Source organism: Nicotiana sylvestris, chromosome 9 (assembly GCF_000393655.2).
Source record: "Nicotiana sylvestris chromosome 9, ASM39365v2, whole genome shotgun sequence".
NCBI classification, from domain to species: Eukaryota; Viridiplantae; Streptophyta; class Magnoliopsida; order Solanales; family Solanaceae; genus Nicotiana; species Nicotiana sylvestris.
The window spans coordinates 154,537,243-154,545,626 of record NC_091065.1 but is presented as its reverse complement, the minus strand read 5'-3'; positions in this window follow the sequence as shown (position 1 = coordinate 154,545,626).

The window sequence follows — 8,384 nt, the reverse complement described above, 5'->3', positions numbered from 1 at the left end:
TGCTGAGTAATATACGGATGTGTGATCCTTGTGATGTTGTGTTGAGGCTTTCTTTTCTACCAATAGGTTATAGGTATTGCAATTTGAGTTTGGACTGGTTAAGAAAGTTGACCTGACTATCAGGAGGATGATTGCGAGCTTAGCAGATGATTTGAGGTATTCTATGGTTTGTGTTGTATGAGCTTGTGAAGAATTTAGTTGAATCTCACTGTGGGATTATGGAAGTAATAGACTATGGGTATGGTGAGTTATCGAATGTCTTATTCTACGGCTTTGAGCTAAGTGGGGGAGTCTTCTATCGACAATTTGATTGTATGGTTATGTGTTGTACTGGTTTCAGTTTGAGGCATACTTGTGAATCAGTTATGATTTACAGAGGTTGAGATCGAGGATGACTCAAGTAAGTGAATTTCTGAATACAGGTTGTATTACACTTTATGGGTATATGAAAATCATAGAATGAATTGAGTTGTTATTTGTGATAGATGTAGTACGCATGGAGTAGGAATTTACTCGGTTGTGTTAAGGCGGGGTTACTTCTTTGGGTGTTGTTGTGCTAATAGGGCACAGGTCGTTCGGCCCGCTTGGGTGGTGCAATTAAGATTTGAGGAGAGTGTATGACTCTCGAGAGGGTTCTAATGGATTCAAGATTTATATGTGGCAATTGAGAATATTTCGGATTTATATATGGCTAGAATCTGAGATCTACATTGTACTTCTGTACAAATCGTGCAGGTACTTCAAGAGGTCATTCATGTTACATCTCGCATTTTCGTGCGCTAAAAGTTTCGTCTTTAGTTAATTGACATAGGCTCAGGGACGAGAATATCTTGAGGTTAACGTATTTACGCTATTTATAACAAGCTATAAATAAGTGTCATGAAGGATAAATGGTACACGAATTAAAGAAAATGAGTTTCGTTGAAAGTGGCCAATTTGGGATAAAATACGAGTCGAGTGATACTACCCGATATTTATGGACTAGTACCATACAAGGTACCATATGACCGTAATAATATGATGTATAAAGTATATTAAAATTAAGTAGAATTTTCAGTAATTTGAGACGATTTTTAATTATACGGGTAATTGGTTAATTATCGAATAACGGGACATTACCTAGTTATTTATTAAAAAAATGAGATAAGATTACCCCCAAGAAAGATAACGTGGCAGAAGGACACAAATTAAGGAATAACTTTTAAGTCATTCCATGTCTAGGTGTCTATCTAGGGACCATTAGAATTTCAAGTAAGATTTAATATCAAATCTTGTTTCTTCCATTTGGACAAAAGAAGAACCAAAAACGTTAAAAATTCTAAAGGAAGAGATATATTCCATTCTTCCTAGTTTAAGATACTTCAAAAAAAAACAAAAGCCTAATTCATTCAAAATACTTCAAACAAACATAAGCTTATTTTCGTTCAAAATACTTTAAGGAATAGAAGCGTAATTCCATTAAAATTTTGTGGTTACAAAACAGTACGGTGCAATCTTCAAGAATATTATACGGAGTATTCATTACTCCAGGTATGTTAAGGCCATCCCTTCTTTCTTTTTGGCATGGTCCAAATTATACAGAAGAAACGAGCAAATGTACAGTTTTCATAAATGATTCTATTCATAGAAATACTAGGGGTCTCTATGTTATTGATTCCCCATGTGACATATTATTATATCTTCTATTCATGGGTCTCAAAATAATACGCAGTTGAAAAAGTTTATCCGGAAGAAATATTGAGATTACTACATATTTTTCATGCATTTCATTCATTTATACATGTACATTGTCCCATGACCAGATGGCGTGATATACATGTATTTATATATATATATGTGTGTGTATATATATATATATATATATATATATATATATATATATATATATATATATGTATATGTATATGGTATATGGGAAACATGTTACATCGTTATATACGCACCACCACCTGATCAGTTGGTATATGTTGATGATGTTTCCTATAGTGGTAGAGATGATATGATGAGATGCTCTCAGTGGCTTGATGATGTTATGTACACCTATATCCATGCATGACACGATATTTATATACACGTGCATAGCATTATAAATGTTTCAGAACTTACAAAGTTATTTAGATTTACATATGGATTTCTTTATTCCATGTTTCATCTATGCATTTTTCGTACAGATTTTCATGCCTTACATACTCAGTACATTTTTCGTACTGATGCCCTATTTCACGGGGCCTGCATTTCATGCCCACAGGTGCAGGTAGGCAAGCTGACGGTTCCCTTTCTTAGGATCCTTGATCAGCGAGAGTTGGCGTGCTCCACTTGATCCGGAGCTGCTTTTGATTTTGGTACGATATGTTTGTATATATATATATATATATGGGTATGATGTGGCTCTGTCCCGTCTTTGTATAGTTATATTTCTATTAGAGGTATGTACACAATATGTCTAGTTGGATAGTATGTGGCCTTGCCGGCTTCCGGTTTTGAGGTACATAGTTGTCTATAGTAGCCTTGTCGGCTCGTCCTGCGTATGTTGCACGTATATGTACGTATGCCATTTTGGGCAGGTTTCCTTCATGTATATTATTCTCATAATTCAGCAGATGTTATTCATGTTTACATCTTAAACGCATGCTTAAGGATGTTTAACAAGTAGGATTCGGGTACCCGTCGCGGCCCATCGGTTTGGGTCGTGACAAAAGTGGTATCAGATCAGTTCTGTCCTAGGGTTGTCTCCATACTATGTCTAGTAGAGTCTTGTTTATGGGTGTGTTGTGCACCACACATATAGACAGGAGGTTACAAGACATATAGGATGTTATACTCTCTTTTTATATTAGATCGTGCGAGATAAGAATTCATGCTCCTAACAATATGTTACATTTTCAGCGATGCCTCCGAAAAATACAGCCGCCCAGACAGGGAAAGTCCGTGGTTGGCGAGACTACTAGTCGAGCGCCACGAGTTACTAGGGCTCGGGGAGAGTCTCATAGTGAGATTCCATCTCAGACTTCACATACCCCGCCCTTTCCAGAAGAGCTCCAAAGGGCACCAGCGCCCGCCCCTGTACGTCCAGCTCCTAAGCCAGATGCACCAGGTCAGGAGATGAGACACGTTATTCAGCTATTAACTCGATTAGTAGCCGCACAGGCTCGACATCAAGAAGTAGGTATTGGTCATGTAGATAGGTCTGTTAGTGCGAGGGTTCGTGACTTCATTAATTTAGACCCTCCGGTATTCACTAGAGCAGATCCAAATGAGGATCCTCAAATATTTATTGATAGAGTGCAGAGGACTTTAAGGGTAATGAAAGCCACTGCGACTGAGTTAGTTGAGCTAGCTTCCTATAGACTCCGAGATATTATAGTTAATTGGTACGAGACTTGGGAATTATCCAGAGGCGAGGATGCCCCTCCAGTAGTATGGCAGGACTTTACAAAAGCTTTTCTTCGTCATTATCTGCCACCAGAGCTTAGACGGGCTAGAGTTGATAGGTTCTTGACCCTTCGGCAGGGTAACATGAGTGTTCGGGAGTACAGTCTTCAGTTTGATTCATTGGCTAGGTATGCTCCCACTATTGTATCTAAGATGGAGGATCGGGTTCACCGATTCGTGATGGGATTAGAGCCTCACTTGCTTAACGATTGTTTGTCGGTCTCACTTCAGCCAAACATGGATATTTCTCGTATTCAGGCATATGCTCAAGGCGTAGAGGAGCGTAAGCAGAAACAAAGGGCCAATCGTGAGCATGATAGGGCCCAGAATAAGAGAGCAAGGTCTTCGGGTCCTTCTGGTGAGTTTCGAGGTAGTCAAAGACAACAGTACCTGAGGTATCCATTCCAGCCATCAGCTAGCACACCCCCTCAGTTTGGCGGTAGGAGATTTGATCATTCCACATATTCAGGGTCTGGTCAGAATTCCAGGGTCTCAGGTTCTCAGTATAGGGGTGAGTTAATTCAGATAAGGCCGCCCTTGCCACAACGTGCTCAGTGTGGTAAGCAGCATGTCGGGCAGTGCCGTATGGGATTGGGTGTTTGTTATACTTGTGGTTATCCGGGCCACATTATAAGGGATTGTCCGATGAGAGGTGAGGAAAGCATAGCTCAACCAGCAGGATCTGTAGTTGGTTCGTCATCATCAATACGCCCCCTAGGCAAGGTTTATGTCATGACCCAAACCGATGGGCCACGATGGCACCCGGTACCTTACTCAACCGAGTACCAACATAACGTATCTTTCATATCATTCTATCATAGGTAAATAAACTAGAGTAAAGCATGAGGGAATACAAACTTATACATATGAAGTACATGCCTATAATGCCGGCATGATTCTTTATATACTCGAAACATAGGCCGACAAGGCCATACAAGTATCCGTATACATGACATCTGTCTACAAGCCTCTAAGAATACATTATATCATAAAGGTAGGGACAGGGTCCCATCATACCAATCTATACATGTACTAATCATACTGACCAAAGAAGCAACTCCAGAGAAAATGGAGCGCACCAACACCTTCTGCTGAGCTTATAGCGTAGTTGGAGGACTCTCGACCTGTCTATCAGGACCTGCGGGCATGAAACACAATATCCCCAGGAAAAAGGGACGTCAGTACGAATAATGTACCGAGTATGTAAAACACATAAATAAGTATATAATAGATATGAAAGAAATATAGAGTAAATGACTCAACCTGTAAGTCTGGATAACTCTGTAAATCATGAAATACTTATAGTTTCATGCACATGCGTATGAATATCATATGTGCATAGGTACATATGTTCATAACATCATCAAGCCTCTAAGGGCATCCCATCATATCATCTCGGCCACTGTGGGCAAAATCATCAACGTATACCAGCTGATCAAGTGGTGGTTCGTATATAATGCCGTAACCTTTTCCCATATCTCATATATATATATATATATATATATATATATATATATATATATATATATATAACTAAAATCTAGTTAAATAAGAAACAACATCTAACTAAAAGACAAAAAGGAAAAGAACTTGAGTTGCCTCTCAAGAAGTGCCTTAATTAACATCCTGGCACGACACAATGTCATAGCATCCTCAATTGAAGTAAAGTACTGCAACCACGTGGCTTTCACCAACTTTTCCCGAGTAGTGCTTCACTCTATGGCTATTGACTCTGTCACGATCCCAATTTTCCTCTGTAGGATGTCGTAATGACACCAAGTCTTTGAGACTAGGTAAACCTAACACTTACTAAACAAATGGCAAAATTCAACCAACAACGATTAACTATGAAACAGAAATTTTTATATAAAGCCAACAATTCCCGACATGATATACAACATCCCAAAATCGGTAGTACAAGTCATAAGCTCTGCAGAGTTTACTAAGAGATCTCTATGTACAACTATTTCAGAAAAATAAACTGTACAAAAATAACTTCCGAAGGTGACTCTAAGGCCTACGAATGCGATGGCAGGTGTACATTGAAGCCTTCAGAGCAATATCTGATCCGCTATCTAACAATCAACAGACTCTGAAGTACCTGGATCTGCAGAAAAATATACAAAAGTGTAGTATGAGTACACCATGTTCAGTACCCAGTATGTATCAAGACTAACCTCGATGGAGTAGTGATGAGGTACAAGTCAAGACACTCACTAGACAAAACAACCTGTGCAGTATAGAAGTATAAAGCTAATAATGGAAGCAGAAATCAGCAAATGGCAAAGAGAATCAACAAGTAATATAAATAGGAAAGCAATAAGAACACCGTGAAGTGTCGTTGAAGCTAAATAAGGAATACAAAGGACAACCAATTAATCAAGTCGTTCTAACACAAGTTTCACAATAAAATCACTCTGTGATACATCATCTCATAGTCCCAAGCCACGGGTCTCAACCCACCATCATATGCTCACGGTACCTTGTGCCCATATCTCAAATCACAATCGCACAGGCAATTCACGTGCCAATATCCCAATCCGCCTGGCATGATCACAAGCTCACTTTCACAATCCGCCCGATGTAGTCACAGGCTCACAATAATAATCCGCTCGGCGTGGTCACAAGCTCAATGTCATAATCCGCCAGGCATGGTCACAACCTCAATATCATAATCTACCCGGCGTGGTCACTGTCACAATATCAACATGAAAATAGATAATACAAGAACATGCTACGGTGTATGCTTGTGCGAGTGTACGTACTGCATCCCAAGTCAACAAGTAATATCAAAGACATCGAGTAACTCATCGAAGCAACACAATAAGTCACGTAAGGTTATGACATACACAAGAAAAACACACCATCACACGAAAATCACCAACATAACATCCCAAGCCATCACACATCATCCTTGACATTGTCACATTTATCTCTCCGATAGCCACCCGTATCACTCTGCCCTGACAATATCATTCGCCATCCTTTTCTCTCCCATATCTACCCGTATCACTCCGTATAATAGCCACCCTTATCGCTCCGCCAGGAAAATAACATGATAGACAACCTTATCTCTCTGTACATCCAACAACAATGAATAACCACCCTTATGCCCCACAAAACAACAACCGTGAGATGCCACCCTTATACTTCGCATAACAATAACATGCCGCACAAAAATTTCACAAATGCTAACAACACGACATATCAACTCGTAACACAAGTGCCCAAAGGCCACAACCTTCCCAAAGGTCCAACAATATCAATATTTACACAACAAATAGCCCACGGTTCAAACACAATGTGTATAGAATCTCAATAACACAAAATGGGGGGAAAGTAACTCAACAAGTAACAACACCCCCTTTAAACACAACTTTAATTAAAATAGATTTAATGACTTTCGATAACTTCAATTCCAATTAATTGTTTAAGGATAAACTCAATTGTGAAAGTATTTCTATGAAATGGCAAGGATTCTAGTGTATGAATAGGCTAACAATGAACAAGATGGAACGAACTAGTACTACGTCTAAATGCATGAGAACAACCCGGCAACAAAAGGATATCATGTAACAACAATTTCAACTAAGAGTAACTCCACAATATAAGAAATCACATGATGATAAAAGTGATAACAAGAACGTGACATGTAACAACAACTTCAAATAAAGCATGTGATAGTAGAAATGACAAATAAAAAGACTAACATGTGCTAACAATTCCAAATAAGTACATGAAAGAAGCCTAAGAGTCTAAACCAATCAATTTCCATATACAAGCCTGAGTACATACTCGTCACCTCTCGTACACGACTTTCACATGACACAAAATGCACAAACAACACACATCCTAAAGGGTAGTTTCCCCCACACAAAGTTAGGCAATATACTTACCTCAAAGAATCTAAATTGATACTCTAAAATGATATTCTTGGCGGAAACAACCTCCGGACGGCTCAAATCTAGCCAAAATACCTTAATGTCATAAATAAAAACCATAGAAAATAATTCCGGATAATAAAGCTTTGATCTTTTATGAAAACTAAAAAGTCACCCCGAACCCGCACCTCGGAACCCAACCAAATTTACAAAATCCGAACATCTATTCTGATACGAATCGAACCATACATACATTATCCAATTTTGACATCAAATCGTCCTTCAAATCCTCATTTTATATTATTAAAGTTTATACAAAAATTCTTATTTTGTCCCATTCAACTCACTAATATAATGTTTAAAAAAAATGGAATCACGAAATATAATCATATCCGGATAAAGAACATTTACCCCAATCCAAATCGTGAAAAACCACTCCAATATCATCCAAAACCGAGGTCTACAACTCAAGATATGATAAAAATGGGAAAACCCTCGAATCATAAACATTCTACCAGAGATACTTTTGTGGACCAATAAACGCACATGCGAGCTCGCATTTGCGAGCCAAATCTGTATAAACAGCTTACCAGACAAATATTCGCATCGGGAAGGCAATCACACCTACGACAGCGCAGAAACGCACAACAAATCGAAGAAACGGTAAAATCTCCTGAGCCTCCATCACGCATCTGCGGCCAACTCTTCGCAGATATGATGTAGCACCTGCGGATACATACTCACAGAAGCGGAAAGCCTGACCATGCAAAAATCCGCAGAAGCGGCTCGGAATTATGCAGAACCGACTCCGCACCTGCGCTCAAAATGCGCAGATGCGAAAAACCAGAAACCAGACTTCTTCAACAACATGGAAATTACTCAAAACTCGTCAGAGACACATCCAGGCCCCCTAGAACCCCGTCCAAACATACCAACAAGTTTCAAAAAGAAAAACGCGGACCAACTAGAGGCCTCAAATCACATGTAATAGCATCAAAACTACGAATCACACCTCAAATCGAACTTAATGAGCTTATGAACTTTCAACTTCTACAACTCGCACTGAATCAT